The sequence below is a fragment of the Myotis nattereri genome, assembly GCF_964212035.1.
Source record: "Myotis nattereri genome assembly, chromosome: 3".
Taxonomy (NCBI): domain Eukaryota; kingdom Metazoa; phylum Chordata; class Mammalia; order Chiroptera; family Vespertilionidae; genus Myotis; species Myotis nattereri.
Window position 1 is genome coordinate 29,020,162 of NC_138077.1, and position 17,493 is coordinate 29,037,654.

General features: G+C 40.8%; 2 protein-coding genes across 3 annotated transcripts in view; one reads left to right on the forward strand and one right to left on the reverse strand.

The window, feature by feature from the left end:
• PDCD10 (programmed cell death 10) overlaps positions 1–11,700 on the reverse strand; it is a 47,369-nt gene extending 35,669 nt beyond the window's left edge. Inside the window, exon 1 of the mRNA XM_081085921.1 lies at positions 11,086–11,700. The gene's annotated coding sequence lies outside the window, so the exon portion shown is untranslated. The remainder of the gene's footprint in view (positions 1–11,085) is intronic.
• The window catches only part of SERPINI1 (serpin family I member 1), an 80,745-nt gene continuing 74,785 nt past the window's right edge, over positions 11,534–17,493 (forward strand). The window contains exon 1 of one of the 2 annotated variants that reach the window (XM_081085919.1): positions 11,534–12,131. The gene's annotated coding sequence lies outside the window, so the exon portion shown is untranslated. The remainder of the gene's footprint in view (positions 12,132–17,493) is intronic. The other variant, XM_081085920.1, reaches the window with a different exon arrangement.

The window sequence follows — 17,493 nt, forward strand, 5'->3', positions numbered from 1 at the left end:
TGTTCCTTAACTAATAATATGCAGCCATGGTTCTAAACATATGCTCTATAAATACTCATTTAAAACTTACAATTGACTCTTCTGCCAAGGATTAAGTGAGAACTAAAGTTCTAAGGAAAACTTCAAAATCCACAATGTTACCTAAAGGAAAACAGGAATATGACTGTTTCTGTTATACTTAGCCAACATTAACAGTACTATCATTAGAGAAGTGAGTAATAAGCACAGTGATTCTAGACCTAGACCTGTCTGGACTTAATCCTGGGCCTACCACTTACTAGTTGTATGAGCTGGAGTAAGTTTTCAAACTTCTGTGCTACAGTTTCCTCATCTACTACAAAATGGGAATAACAACAATATTTCTCTCTTAAGGCTGATGTTAAAATTAAATGGAACAGTGAATGGCACATAGTAATTATTCAGTATTAGCTATTATCATTAAGTACACTGTAATCTAGAATGACAAGATCAGATCTCTTTCTATAAGTCCGATCTCCCCACAATCATCTAGCCAAGGGATCAAGGATTCATAAAAGCCACATAAATAGGAAATATAAGTGATTTTAAATATCTTTAAAACAGCAGAAGGTTTGTTTGTTCCTTTGTTTTACAAACAAAATAATTTATCAAACTCTATATACTAGTATAAAACACTAAAACTGTTCATTCATCCAATGTATTAAGTAACTATAGTTTACCAGCCCCTTTCTCTTTTAGGCACTCTTAAACATCCCTTTCTCCACAATTTGAAAAACACTACTCTAGGATAATCAGTCCAGAAGCATTACAAACAAATCATTTTGAAGAACAAAGGTGAATGGCCCCAGTAGTGAGGATAAGGGTTGGCAAAAGATATTTGAACCCCGAGTTTCCCATTAACTCAGAGAGTTCCAGATCTCCAAATTTACCCTTACTCTTGTCATATGCTTATACATTTAAGAAACTTACTTATTAAAACCTTAAAATTTTAAAGCAAAAACAGCCATTATATATTATCTAGTCCAATCTCCAAATTTCACAATTTAGAAATAGAAGTCCACAAAAATTCACATTAAGAAACAAAATAGAATGGTGACAGATATTTTAAACAAATATATAGCCTACTAGAGGCCCGGTGCACGAAATTCGTGAGGGGGGGAGGGGTCCAGGGCTCCTGGCTGGATTGCCCCAAAGAGGTAGGCTGTGCGCGCCAGGTCACAGGAACCCTGGTGGAAGCCGCGCGGAGTGGCTGCCGGGCCCTGCCCCCGCAGCACATGCACGGAGCGGTGCAAACCCCACCTCCGCTGTGCACACAGCCATCTTGTGACAGCATGAGGACATCATATAGTGAGGGCGTGACAACTACTTAGCCTTTTACTAGTAAGGATTGTACAGAGGACATGTTAGTCTGCTAAACTGAACTATTTCTAGACTAATCTGTCCTCCTTTGTGTCATCCATGGTTCAATCAATTTATAGTCAAGACCCCTAGAATCCATGCAGAATGTCTGGAGACCAAAGCCAGTGGGAATGTGCTCTGATCCAAAGTCAGTTTAGGGTACTCAGCCATACAAGTTTGTAGATTTTCAATTTGGTACTGCAGAGACCTCTGATTCACTCACCTTAAAAGTTAAATGCGTCATGTCAGTGTGGCCTTACATATTGAGGAGTACTGTTTCTTAATACAGAAATGAACAAGAAGTAATTAAGTTTTTCTATACAGATGGACAATATAGAACAGTAGATAAGTGCTCATGTTTGAAACAAAGACCTGAGTTTGAATTTTGCTCAGTTGGGTCAAATCATTTGTTAATCTTTCTAAATTCAATGAGAAATTAATGGAAATACTGATTGAAGTTCTCACCTCACAGGGTTACTGAGAGTACTAAATGCACATAAAGCGCTTAATACACTGGCTAACACACAACAAGCATTCAATTACTGATATTTTATCCAAAATTCTATGAACCTGTCATGGCATCAGGACTGGAAATAGGGAGAGGCAAAGCAGATGCCTAGAGCACCAATTTGAGCTCTGACTTGCATGACAACATGCCTCATTAAATTTTGGACCCTAGGCTCCATGTGCCTCACCCTAGCCCTGCCCCTACACAGCACACACAATGATAGCCTAATACTGATATCACAATATCATAAAGGCCACATGATTACCATACATCTTTAAAACCTTATTATAAATAAATAATTGGGCCACCAAAAGTTACATATCATCCAAAACAAATTACATAGTTCTGGAATACTTAAAATAATTTAACCATTAACTGCATTTTAACACAATTTGCCAAGCCCATGTTGAAATTACTTTTTATTCTTTTAATGTGCATACATCAACTTAATAAAGTTGGGGTCCAGAAACAGACTAACTGAGTGAAATCTAGATATAATCAAGGACCTTAAGATAATTCATAAAAGATAATCTACACAGGGTAATCAAAAGTTGACAATAGAATCGAAGGATTCCTTAACCTCTGAATTAGCTGATGGGAAATGTGAACAACAAAAATACCAACCATTGGCTTCTAAAATATTTCTGTACAACTAGTTCAGGGGAAAGAACACATCTCTTTAGTATGACAAGCCTCAATTATATTTCCTATCCAGTGCATAAAGTTTTGTTAAAACCAGGTCTGAACAAAATTTAAACAGAAACATTTGTTGGAGGACGGGAAACAAATGTATCCCCTGAATAGGTCTATATTTTGCCCATGAAATTCTTAATCTAGTTAGTGGCTCATGAATCAAATAATGCTTAACTGAATATCATTAAGTATTTAATTGAGATACATCTTTCTATTTTCCTTTTTATTAGTATGTGTGATCTCCTGTTTAAATTTCTCCAATATAATCCCCAAACTCTCCTTTAAAATCCCTTAGAAATTTGACTTAATTTAAGCACTCATACCAGTCCTATGTTCTCTGCTGGAAAGTACAATCTAAGGAGACTATTCCACATGGATCTGCTCTGCATCATTTACAATATTTGATATCTACTAGTTAACTTAATGACTCCTAATTGCCTAAGGTTCTTTATGCAATGTATATTTTCTTTACCTTGTCTTACAAGATTTATTTGCACCAAAATGCTGACACAAGACCCTCAAATGTTGACAAAATTCCAGCTCCAGGTAACAAATTGACTCTGGCAGGTTCTATCTTGATAATGACATTTAACATCACCTTTAGCTCCTAACTGATCTCAAATACAAACGCTATTAGTCACAAGAAAAAATAAGGATGAGAATGATATTTATTTATGTTTTATACACAATTCCTCACATAACCTTCACTTGCAAAACTGTAATTCATTGTTAATGAAGCACACCAAAATTAAAGTGAGAACTCAGAAATCTCTCAAGTTTTACAAAACTGTCGAAATGCTAATTTTATTATAAATTAAGGCATCCAAAAAGTATGTGATTTCTGCATAAAAGACCACAGCATTATTCAAAATCCTCTGGAATTAAGAAAGCCTTGCAAAAATCTGAACTGGTATAAGGAGCAGGATAGTCTAGAGGTCAGGTCTGATTCATTCAGCATTCCCAAATGTCTTTTTTATAGCAACCTTATGTAAGTCTATGAAAGCAGCAGAGGTGTGACATTTTAAGGTTTGGCCATTCCTTAATCCCACTGGATTTCCAGTTCATCCTGAAGGCAGGATAAAGCAGGGAAGGATGTTTCAGTGCCAGAAACCAAATGTTAAGTTAGAGAAACTATCATGGTTCCCCTTTCTTAACAACTTTAACTCAAAATTATCAAATGAATTGATGAATGTGAAAGTACTTAATATATTAGAAAGGAGGTGAAGGGGATCAAGAGGTTAAAAACAAAAAGAAATCTCGAAAGAAAAAAATATATGTATCAGAAAGGCTAAATGTCCACATAATGGTCTTTCCATCCCCTTCCCCTTCTACCCACTATATTATAAATGTCCTAAAGCAAAGTTTTACTCTGCACAGTTACTCTAAGTCAGCAACAGTGTTAGTTGGAGATATAGTGATGAAAAGTCAGCCACAGTCCATGCCCTTGAGGGTGTACGGTCTTGCAGGGAAGAGAGAAATTAACAAAAATAAGACATGTCAAGCTGCCAGTTTATATAAGTCAAGGAGCATACCTGTATTCCGTTTTATATCTGTACTAGGGCCCAGTGCACTAATTTGTGCACCTTGAAAGGAACTATGGGCTGCGAGGTTGCAGTAGGCAAAGGGGCGGGTCTAGGCCCATCCTCCGCGCCCCTGCCCGGCCCCTCCTGCCCGGCCCCTCCTGCCGTGGCCCCTGGTCACCTGTCTGCAGCCCCACTCCCATGCGCTGATGGCACCAGCCTGGCTCACACCTGCTGAAGGCATGAAGCGATTGGGGCTGGAGCTGTCAGCTGGTGTGAGCGGCAGGTGCTGCCCATTCGCCCCTCAGGAGCAAGGGAAGGTAGAGAAGCCTTCAGTGCGATCAGGGCCAGCAGCCACTGCTCGCACCTGCTGATGGCGCTGAGCAATAGGGACCGGCACTGGCAGTGGGTGTGAGCGGCAGCTCCAACACCGGCTGCGGGTGCGAGTGTGTCCGGCACTGGCAATGGGTGCGAGAGGCGGCTGCCAGCCCCAATATCCCCTCAGGAGCAGGGAGGTGGAGAAGCCCTGAGGGGCGATAGGGGCTGGCAGCTGCTGCTTGCACCCGCTGACGGCGCTGAGTGATTGGTGCTGGCGCCAGGCATCAGCAGTGGGTGAGACAGGCAGCTTTGGCTCCAGCAGCAGGTGCAAGCGCCAGGTGGAACTGCGGTGCGCGGGAGCGAAGAATTTTCAGTAACGACCCCAGGCTAGCCTCGATGACAGCGACTGGTGCCCTGCCTTAATCTGGCGCCCCCACTCACCTGCTCCACCATCCTGCTACTGCCGATGCCCGCCAATTCCGCGCACACCCCCAGTGGTCAGTGTACATCACAGCGACCGGTTGTTCGGTTGTTCCACCATTCGGTCTATTTGCATATTAGCCTTTTATTATATAGGATCTATATCTATCTATCTACACACACACACACATACATACATACACACACTCTATGTAAGTTCAACAGACATGCTTAACATTTTTTTGAAGAAAACAGCCCTAGCTGGTTTGGTTCAGTGGATAGAGCATTGGCCTGCAGACTAAAGAGTCCCAGGTTCAATTCGGGCCAGGGCACGTGCCCGGGTTGCAGGCTGAATATCCACCCCCAGACCCACCCCAGTAGAGGGTGTGCAGGAGACAGCCAATCCATGATTCTCTCTCATCATTGATGTTTTTCTCTCTCTCTCCCTTTCTCTTTGAAATCAATAAAAATATTTAAAAAAACAACTATTAAAATACTCATAATTCCACTCCATGCACATAAACCCCAAAATAAGAGAGATGAGACATAGACTTGCTATCCCGTGCCACCCCCACCCCACCATACCCCACCAGATTTACTCGCAGTGCTCTCAAAATGAGCAACTCACCACACTGTGACTCCTGTACTATTCCTATAATATTACGTATTTCTTTTCCAACATGGCCTCTGAATAACAAGTCAAATACTTCACCAACACTTACAAGAAAAGTAATTCTATGACGATGCTAGAGGAAAAAGTGGCTATGTTGAAATAATGTTAGTCTCCAAAGTGGTAACCTCCAAAGGGATTTTCTTCAATTGTTTGAATACAAGTAGTTTTTGCCTTCCACACTGACTTTAGCATCTAGGGTACAACTTCTCTGTTAACTGCAACTCTAAATCTAACTGCCCTCTAATAGAGCTCAATCACTAACATGATTTATACCGCAATGATTAAAAATAAGGTCTCCTGAATCTACCTGGATCCAAACCCTAATTCTAGGCAATTGCTGGTTGTGTGACCTTGGGCAAGTTGCTTAAGCTCTTTATGCTTTAGTTTCCTCATTTAAACTGGGGATAACAGTGCCTCTACCTCAGAGAATTGTTGAGAGGATTATGAGATCATATAAAATGTTTAATATGATGCCTGCCACTTAGTTACCACTCAGTAAGTATTGGCCATCATATTATATCCCAATTCATTCCAAAGAAAATTTAAGGCAGTTTCATACATAAGATACACTCAATAAATATTTGATAAATGAAATAAACCAAACTGTCATTACTATGAAATCTACACTTAATTCTGATAACTTTAACTCCAAGGTGCTGGCCTGAGTAAACAGTAGTGACCACCACTTAATATATTCCATTCCTGCTACCCAATAATTCATAAGCCTGCTGTTAAAATCCCATTTTCATTCCCTCCCTCCCTCCCTCCCACCCTTCCTTCCTTTCTTTAAACAACACTTGATTCTAGGCAACCGTAGAAAGGTGAGAGTGAAACTAAATAGATCCAATTTTGGGTGGTTAAAAAAAAGGATTACCCATTACAAAAATGTAAGGGTGACCTCAAAAAATAGGATTGTGATATTACAATACACCAAAGATTCAATCAATGTAGCTAAAAGGAGAAAACTGAATTTTTTGTCTTCATACAGAAAAAATAGATCACCCAGTTACATTGTTTACTTTTCTGCAAATAAATTATTTCTAATTGCTGCAATGAAGGTGCTTTCATTTTTTACACTGTACATATTCCTAAAACCGAAGTCTCTGAGACTGTAACTTTTCATGACATTTCAAATGCAATAATATATACAATCAATCACACTAACTTCTAAATCACTTTTACAGTTTAAATTATGGAGAAAATTTATTTATCATGGCATCAACTTCAAATTCTTAGTAACATTATCTTCCATTTTGACCTGAAGAAACCAACAACATGTAAGAAGTAGTACTTCAGTTTTATCCTCCTCATCTTTGTTATAAGACAAAATTTTATCTAAGATTCTAATAACAGAAGGACTGACTTTTAAGAAAGTGAGTTTAGAATTTATCAAAAGCTTATATTTAATAAAAGCTGGGAGAATTATCAAATTTTAAAGCCAAATATCAACATCACTTTTTTGACAATATCTTGTGGGAGAGTGAATTGGTAAACTCAGGAAAGCATGTAAGACCACAGCAACTCAGAGCTGTTGAATTTATTCTTTGTCCATTCCTGTTGTACTGCAAAGGATTAAAGAATTTTTCAGGACCAAAATCTAATACAAATTTATTCCTGAAATTTAGTTTACATGTTAATAAAACATGTAATGTTTACTCTCATAACTATCTAGATTGATAGCAAATAAAATATTACCATAAAACCTAGTGAAATATGAATTTTTTCAAGAAGCCCAAAGGTACCTGTCTAAAGAAAGTAATATTAAATATAAAAGTCAAAGGAAGATACCATGGTTAAAAATCAAAATGCAACAACAAAGTAAAAAGGAAATAGTTTGTTGAGGACAAAATTAGATAACTTTAGGGAAGAAGAGAATTCATTAAAAGTTAGTTTCTTCTGGTTTGTTATAATGAATGTTGCTTGCAAAATACAGGACAGGATAAGGTCTCTTAAAATGCTCTGTTATAGAGAAAGTGTGCTGTAATAGAAAATGACTCTTGTGTCATTTGCCCATAAAAAACTATCCTGATTTTATTTGTCTTTTAAAATATATTTTTATTGATTACAGAGAGGAAGGGAGGAGAGATAGATACACCAATGATAAGAGACATTCATTGATCCTCTGCCTCCTACAGACCCCACATTGGGGACCAAACCCACAACCTGGGCATGTGCCCTGACTGGGAATTGAACTGTGATCTCCTGCACTGGTTCTCAGGTCCATGCTCAACCACTGTGCCACTCTGGCTGGGCAACTACCCTGATTTTTGAGTCCTCCAAGAAATATCTTCCTACAATTTATATTAAACTTTTGTCAATAACTCCTTTTTATCTGAGGGTGGGAAGCATTTCTGTTTCACTCATTTCTGTATTTCTGTCCCTAGCAGAGTGCTGGAAGCACTGTGCATGAATGTACTCATTTGTTCAATCATTTATTCATTCATTCAGCAAATTATTTACTGGGCATTTACTTTATGCCAGATACTGTGTAAGTAGAGAATTAAGGCACATGACAAATGACAGGGCCCTGCTTATAGCCTAGTGAGGGATTCAGACATTTATCAAATAAATACAGAAACAGTTAAGTTCCTATTGTGATGCCGCTACAAAGGAGAAGTACAGAGGGTGGTGAAGACATCATGGGAACTTACTCTAATTTTAGGAAGGAACGGTCAAGGAGGTCAGGAAAAGTTCCCCTGACATTTAAACTGAGACTTGAAAGTTACTAGAAGTTCGCCAGCTTTGGGAAGGGGAGGAGAAGCAGACAGGCAGGGGGGATAGAACAAAGTCCCCCAAGTCAGGAAAGAGTTTATGTACCTAGTAATTGAAAGGCACAATAAATGAGAAAGGCTGGGGATAAAGGCAGAGAGCTAGATAGGAGATAAAATATAAATTGTCAGTATAAAACAGAGTAAGAGGGTAACAGTATCTGAATATTTAAGTCACTTAAAGTCTTTTTCTCATGCAAAATAAATAATCTAAGGAAACTGAGTTGGGTCTACAATATTCAAGATCTACAGAAAGAACACCTGCATAATGCCTTGGTTCCACCAGTGACCAGTTACATGTCTTTGCACTTAACTAATCTAAAACTCTTCATTCTCTTTGTAAACAGGTACTCAATATTTTAACTACTGGGAATACAATGATAACACACATATTCTTATGACCTTATATCCTTAAAAACAAAGAGAAAGATGTAATGGGAGACATTCTAAGTCCTGTAAGAGATGATGTCACATGGCTGACACAAGGCTCCAGCAAAATCGCTATAAAATGCAAGTGCACCCATGAACCTGTGAACCTTAAATTATTCAATGTGCAGATATCCAAAATGACCACAGTATTCCAGTATGTGACTGAAAGATACAGAAACATTACTCCATCATGACAACATAGGTGAAGTATGAAAACCTGATCTCAGAAATGAAGAGAAGTTAGTGGTAAAACTAAACGAAGGGAAAAAATAACACATGCTGAGCAAGTGCATTATATTGTTTACTTCCAAATTTTCCTGACTTTTACTTCAAAAGCTCATTCCACAACCTCACAGCTGCATGCCAAAAGGCAGAAAAACTCATCTCACACTTCCCCAACAAAAAGTAGATGCCTACATTGCCTTCCATAAAATAACATTCTTGCTTTCCTATCACTCACTCACTCACTCACGTTCAGCGTATGGTCTACTTAAACTACAGCATCCTTCCAATTCAGCACAAAGCCCCCACATAATTCTCCATTTGTTTAGCGGGTCTTCCTTCTTTCTGTACTGCATTCCTCATGGTGCTGTGTTATCCCTGATTTTACTTCATTCTACAGTACTCTACCTCTTTCCTATTTTAAATGTCATATTAATTTCCAGACCATCTTAACTTCAATCATAGGGGAACCTAATACCTCTGATTCTAGAAAATGTTTTTGCGTTCAAAAGGTGACAGTATTAATAACTGCAAAGTATATTCAAAATGCAGCATATTTCAATGTATACAACAGTAAACCAGGACTGATTACCTGCTCTCACCTGACTCTTGTTTATAAACTTACCAAGAAGAAATCCTGAAGTCACTGAACACACTCCAAATTCTATTAAAGAACTAACTACCCAATAATATTCATGAGCTTTAACTGGTCATAGTAACACCTGTACAGGGTAAGACTAGAACAAGTACAGTATTTTCTACTTAATATAAAACACAAATGTCCCATTTTTCCATTCTTTAAGAATGAGTTAAAAATCATAGATGATGCCAAGAAAAATGAAATGTGTACGAGCCTGGTGTTATTTATGCAAACATCCCAGAGTCAAGAAAACGAGGGGAAAAGAAATTTTTAAAAAATGTGTTATTACCTCCAAGAAATGCAATGTATCTTCTTTTCTAATAATGATCACACTAAACTTTCCTGATGCTGTATTATTTTTGAAAAGTGTAAAATAAGTTTTAAGAAAGAATTTCAATCCCATTGTGGTCAGTTTTATGAAATGAGAGGGAAAAAAACAAAAAACAGTCCTAAGGTAGGAAGGGGAACTAATCACCTTTTAACTAAGGGGTGGGAAGTATTATTTCAACTGACTTTCCCCCATATCACTGTCTACTGTTTAAAGTAGTAGTACAGTCCATCACTTACTATATACTCCTAATAAAAAAAATATGTAAGTTGAAACCAATTTTTTCCCCCAAAAGGTTAGAATGTGTCCCCTTTTTTTTTTTTTAATGGAGGAATTCCTCCCCAGTTCAAAAGGTCTTCACCTCACAAATGGCTTCTTAAACATACCTAACATGCTTTCCTTTCCAACTTCCTCCACCCTCTTCAGAAAACACAACCAGCTCTCTCTCCGGGGCAGCAGCCGACCCAGAATCTGGACTGCAAACTCCCATCTGTCCCTCCGGGTGTGACCTTGGCACCTCACCTCTCCCTCCGGCTCCCCATCGGCATCCCAAGGCGAACGCTCTCTGCAAGCAGCCGAGGTGCACACGCATCTCAGCAACTGCCCCTAAGAGGGTCAGGGCTTTCTGCTTAGGGCAGAGCCACCTCCTCGGAGGGGCCACCTCGTGAAACTGGAACTGAATCCCGAGATCCCTGTCCACATTTGACTCCTGCCGGTACAGCTCTCTTTCCCCAAAGGGCATAACCTGAGTCACCCCAACAGCAGAGCCCTACGCGCATTTCCCTTCCTCCTCTCCTCCCTACCCTGCTGCTACAGCGGGGAAAAACAGCAGCCTCGCCCCCCCCCCCCTCCCCAAGCCACACCTGACGAGGACCCCACCCCAGGTCCATCCGCCCCCTCCCTTCTCCGGGGGCACCAGAGGCCAACCTCGCCCTTCCCCTCCGCCCCCACCAAGAGGAGACTTCCTGGAGGCGTCCGGGCCCCGGCGGGGTGAGCGGCGTTTACACACCGCTTTACGCCACTCGCGTAGGGTAGCCTCGCTGACGCCCAGAGGGCCCCGTTCCCAGCCCCGTCCGCTCCGCCTGCCAGAACCAAGCCCGAGTGCCCCCGCCACGGCCCTGGTGTGACCCCAAACCTCTTAGGCTCTGCGCGGGGCTACAGGAACGGAGACGGAACAGCCGCACCTTACCGGCCACTGAGGCACTGACTTCACTTCCCACCTTCGAGCCCTCTTCAACTCCCGGATCAATTCACTCCGGCGACGCCGGAAGGACCCGAGAGGAACCAGGCGTTGTCCGGAATCCTGCCCAGCCGGAGTCGCGCAGGGGCCTATGGGGACTCGTAGTTCCACTCGCCGGCGGCGTCGGCACTTCATGCACCTGCAAGACTACACTTCCCGGCAGGCCGTGCGGTGGAGCCTAAGACGATGGGTGGGGACACTTCTAGCCAATGGGAGGAGAGTTCCCTGCCTTTGCGGGAGTTGGTGAATTGAACTGAGAGGGTGCACGGAAAGAGGAGGAAGGGAGGGGTCAGCTCTCACCTGCGCCAATCAGGGTGCCGGGTCGGCCCGCGGCTACTCACCCATTGTGGGGGCGGGCTAGCGGAGCCCAGGAAGGAAGGGAAGTGGGTGGGTGGGCAGAGTTCAAAGTAGGAACGTGGAGCTACTGAACTGTGGACACGGGCGGAATGGACACATGTGGGGAGGCGCCGGGGTGGAGGGACGGTACAGTGTGGGGACGGTGCCTGGCCCCAGGAGCAGCTTGCACGGAAGCGGCCGAGCCCCAGACACATCGGGCGGCCAGACCTGCGAGTCGGGGAGAGAGAGAGGTTGAGCCTGGACTCCTCGCGGAGGTGCCCGGGCGGAGCGGGGCGGGGGGGGGGAGGGGGTTAGCACCGGGTGTGAAGCTACGGAGAGCCAGGAGAGAGGTCCCCAGGGAGAGGGGCGCAGCCGAATAGCTGCCGAAGTGCAGGGATCGGGAGGTCCCGGGCAGCATCTTCCCGCCGCCTCCAGCCGGGGCAGCTGCGGAACAGCAGGGGGAGGAGCCACGGCCGCCGAATTCGCCAACTAGAGGCGGGAAGGCGGAGCTTGTGTCCCCGTAGCAGCCGAAGGCGCAGCCTGGACTTAGTTTTCCCGGAGAGAGGAGAGCAGGAACGCGAGCGGAGCGGAGCGGAGCGGAGCGCAGTCCTCTGAGCATCAGCTCCCGCATCCCGCCCGGGCTTGCAGGTGTGTGGGAGGTAAGCCTCGGTGTGTCTTCTGGCGCCTGCACCTTGCCCGGGGGAAAGCTTCTTCCCGTAGGAATTATTTCAAGGCTCGGCTACAGAAGAGTCTGTCTGACTCGGATTAAGAGAACTGGTGCAAACCCTTTTCGGTGAAATGTACATTTTTCGACTTTGGCGAGGGGATGGGAAGCAAAAGGTGGCTTGACTCTGGGTATAAAGGGCGTGGCTAATGTTTTTTGTTTGAGTTGTGCCGTGAAAACTGTTCAGGGAGATTGCAAGATTGAGGGAAAGGATATCCTGTTCATTGAGAACAAGGTGAATGTTAGTTATCTAGATAGGTGCGTAGCTGGTAAAAAAAAAAAAAAAAAAAAGAAAAAGAAAAATTGTCACCGATACAGAATTACTTCCAAACTCTCATTGGGAAAATAACTTTGCATTCTTCAATATCTACCCTTTACATTGTCTTATCAGATTGTCATGCCACCGACCTGTTTTCCCGGGTGGTGGTACTGCAGGTTCCTAGGATTGAAAGAGATTTGTATGAAAGAAGCAAATGCAGGCAGGAATAATCACGGTGGCTAAACCTATCAGAAGAACTTTTGCCAGCAATAGTGTAGAAATATGTTTTAGTAGGTGGATACTTAGCTTTCCGTCCAGCAGCTTTAGACTCTTGGAACAAAGACCGGGACTCAGCCTACGGTAGGAACATAGGATGTACTTCATTGCTGCTCCTAATTCTGTCATTTGTACATAACCGGTAATATTTGTACATTACAGAAAACAAACAAAAATAAATTTAAAAGTACAAGGGAAGCTGTAAAAGGATCTTTTCTGCTTAAACAGCATGTGCTAATTGATTACCCTTCGTGTGTGTTATGATGGGATCACAATTAAAACACTTGTACTAGTATCATAAAATAAGTTTATGCTTGGTATTAAACCATATATGATGCAATGTAATTAAATACCTATGGTTGAAGATATGTTTTAATAGTAGATGAAGATGAGAGATGTATCTACCTTTGTGTTACTATGACAATATTGCAGCCTTTCCTTTTTAGAAAAGTATGTAAAAAGCTATTTGCCTAGTACTTTTCCTTTTTGTTAGAGGTTCCCCAGATCACATAGCTTTTAATCATAGTAGCATATTGCAGCACATTTTGCTCTGAAATGTTTTCATTGTGACAGTTGTATATTTCAGAGTTTTCCTGAATATTTTAATCTGGGTTTTTGTTTGTTTTTTTTGTGTGTGTTTTTTTTGAACTCCTGATTACCTTCTATTTTCTTTTTTTATGCTTTCTTGATTTTATTTACAAGTTTTGGATTTTATTTTTCTGTAAGGCACACAAAATTCCTTTTTGAAAAGAAATGGCTGGAAGGAATTCTATTCATAGCTTAAAGTTCATTCCTACCAATGTGCTACCATGGTAAACCTAAGTGACTTATCACCGTATTTACTCCTCCCCTCCAGTACCCGCTTCCACACTCTCACACACCAGGGAAATATAGAGGCTGACAGGTCTTGGAAAACCAGCTGCCTTTACATTGTCCCCAGGCAGATCAGGTAGGTATTAGAGGCAGCTGAGGGTTCAAAAGAAAAAGCAACAGTAGCCACTAAACTTAGCAGCCATGCTAAGGGTCCAATTTAATCTTTGCTACATCATGGGAGAGTCTATTAATCCACATAGCTGATATGACCCTGTGAAAATGATTTTAGGTGCCTGGGAGGTGGGGGGAGAGGGGAATGGATGCTAGGGTATAGTGGGGCTTGGAAAATATTGTTTGCCCTTGTTATTTGTGATTATGTGGATTGTCCTGAGTCAGTCGTAGATTCTCTCTCAGGCTCTGCTAGGGATTCATTCTGTTAAATTGAACACTTGCTGTCAATGGTTTATTTTCCTCGTGTAATAATAATAATCGATAACAATACTGGCAATGAAGTTCTTCAGAGCCTTTATTAAAGATATTTTTGGAAGAGTTTGGTTGGAGATCAGTTAATAACCAAGTAAATGGGAAAGAAAATAAATATCAAACTGTTGAAATTCAGATGTACTTTGAATCACAACTATGCATATGTCTTCTACTCTGAGCTGTAATGAAGGATAACATATCATTAGGAAGGAATGAGTTTGTGATATTAAAGCACTGGATTTTTCACCTGTTTCCAAGATGAATTCTGTTTATTATGTCAATGAATGAGATTGGGTTCCCATATCACTTGGGAGAAAGAAGATCATGTTTTTATAAGGGAGGCTATCATTAGCAATATATGGTACTTGGGTAGTATATCTTGAACTCTTGACATATTTTAAATTGATGTTCATATTAAATCTCAGATAATCTGAAGACATTGATTGTATGTTACTGGTGTTGAGAAGGTTTAGTACAAGGCAGTTCAGAATGTATGTAAAGTACTACCTAGGTTAAAAGCATATTACTGTATTTATTCTGTTCTTGATTTTTATTATTTGTGTATGGCTATCAGTGAATATATGATATGATGAGAAAGAAAAACAACAGAGTGCAGAATCTCTCTCTTGAATGTAAGATGCTTTGGAGATTAATGTTCTTTAGCCAGACTTGGTTACAAAATATATTTTGGACTATTTTTTAATTTAAAATTATAACTAAGCCTATTGAGTAGCATGGATTTCTCTTTCTAGCAGGAGGATTCACTGATGACTTAAAGGTTCAAGATCAAATGATTTTGGTGCAGTGGAGTAGGTAGGGTTAGGGGCTTTACGAAGTGGGAATAGATATGAAGAAAACTGAGAAATATATCCTTAGCAAGAACAAAGAGATTTGATTTTTTTTTAATTAAATGCCTATAAGTGATTCCATGGCCTCCCACCCAATCATTAATCTTTAGAGGCCTATATCCATACAGTACTTTCCTACATTGCCATTTTAATTGGAGTCAGACTGACATTAATTCATTAGATTTTTAATAATAATGGGTTATTAAAGGAAAGCAGAAAGATCATGCATGTATAGTCACTTCTAAGTGAAACTTATTATTATCTGGATATAATATTAAAAAGAAGTAAAAACCTAAAATGATGTTTTGCCCCGTAATAACAGAGGTACTTAAACCAGACACTGAAGATGAACAAGAGTCACACACACACCAGTCCCCTTTTAAACCAAACTCCTAAGGTTAAGAACTGCTTTGGGGATCAAGATTAATTATTATACAAAGATAAAGATTTTGTTTTTAATCTTACCTCTTGTTTTCAGAATTTAGTTTTTAAAGTTTGGTGAGTGTGTTTTAAGTAACTATATTATTAGCTCCTGTAGAATACACACTTTTTTAAAAAAATAGATTTTTATTGACTTCAGAGAGGAAGGAAGAGGGAGAGATAGAAACACAAGAATCATTGATTGGCTGCCTCCTGCACGCCCCCTACTGGGGATGGAGGCTGCAGCCTGGAACCCTTCAGTCCACAGGCCCACACTCTATCCACTGAGCCAAACCGGCTAGGGCTGGACTATACACTTTTTTCTATCTTTTGCTGGTTCTGAGTGCTACATATCATGCTTAGCATAAAGAAATAGCCCTACCCTTGGCTGGTGTAGCTCACTTGGTTGGGGCATTGTCCACTGCACTGGAGGGTCACCAGTTCTATTCCAGGTCAGGATACATACCCAGGTTGCAGGTTCAGTCCCCTGTCGGGCACTTATGGGAGACAATAGATCGATGTTTCTCTCTCTCATTCTCCTGTTCTCTCTCTCTCTCAAAATAAATAAATAAATAAATAAATAAAAGCCCTAGAACCACCTACTAAATTAGAACCATTGACCAATACTTTTTAAAAAAAATGTATTGAATTTATTGGTTAATAAAATTATATAGGTTTCTGGTGTATAATTCTATGAATATATCATCTGTATATTGTATTGTGTTCAACACCCAAAGTCAAGTCTCCTTCCATCACCATTTATCCTCCCTTTACCTTCTTCCCTTTTCCACCCCCTTTCCTCTGGTGATCCCATACTGTTGTCTGTGTCTGTGAGTTTATTTGTTTGCTTAATCCTTCACTTTTTTCCACCCAGCCCCCAAACTCCCTCCCCTCTGACAGCTGTCAGTCTGTTCTCTGTACCTATGAGTCTGTCTCTGTTGTGCTTGTTAGTTCATTTTTTTCATTAGATTCCACATATCAGTGCAATCAAATGGTCCATGTCTTCCTCTAGTTGGCTTATTTCACTTGGCATAATACTCTCCAGGTCTATCTATGCTGTTGCAAAATGTAAGATTCCCTTCCTTTTTTACAGCTGAGTAGTATTCCATTGTATAAATGTACCACAGCTTTTTTATAACTCATCTACTGATGGGCACTTGGGCTGCTTCCAAATCTTGGCTATTGTAAATAGCGCTGCAATGAACATAGGGGTGCATATACTCTTTCAAATTAGTGTTTCAGGTTTCTTCAGGTATATTCCCAGAAGTGGAATCCTAGGTCATAAGGCATTTCCATTTTTCCTTTTTTGAGAAAACTCCATACTATTTTCCATAGTGACTGCACCAGTCTGCATTCCCACCAACAGTGCACAAGGGCTCCCTTTCTTCCACATCCTCGCCAGCACCTGTTGGTTGATTTATTAATGACAGTCATTCTGACAGGTGTGAGGTGATATCTCATTGTGGTTTTCATTTGCATTTCTCTGATGATTAGTAACATTGAGCATCTTTTCATATGTCTATTGGCCATCTATATGTCCTCTTTGGAGAAGTGTCTATTCAGGTCCTTTGCCCATTTTTTTAAGTGGATTGTATTCACTGAGATGTCTTGCACTTTGATAGACAAGAGTCAATTGTCTATCAAAGAAAAATTACTATTATTCTACATCACAGAATAATTACTATTAATTAAGCCTACTGAGGATGTCTTTGTGCTGGTTAGCCTTTGCAAAAGTGTCAGTTGAGCCCAATTTGATTCAGACTGTGTGGGCTGCAAAAGGACTTATCTACAACTTTGTGTGCCAGTGTTTCTAAATTTGTCCCAAGGATAGGGGATGTGAGTGAGCGGAAGAGGCTCTCCCACTGGTGGCACCAGAGGTCTTTTTACAACCAAGGAAGCCTCTGTATGGCTCACCACTATGTTACCGCCCATAAAGTACCTCGTTGAAGCTTATGTATAAAGAGCATATTTCATTCTAGAAAACCTGAATTGGCCCATCCATGACATGCATGTGGAGTTGGGCACTTATTGTTCTGTGCATTTGGACCTTGCAGAAACGGATTAATCTGGTTAGTGTTAGAATTAAGAATTCCAATGTGTTTTTTCTTTTCATTATTGTAAGACCTGGAGAAGTCTAGTTCATTGTAAATAGTTCTTTAATAGTAAATTTAATACTGCAGATATTTAACTGTCCTTTG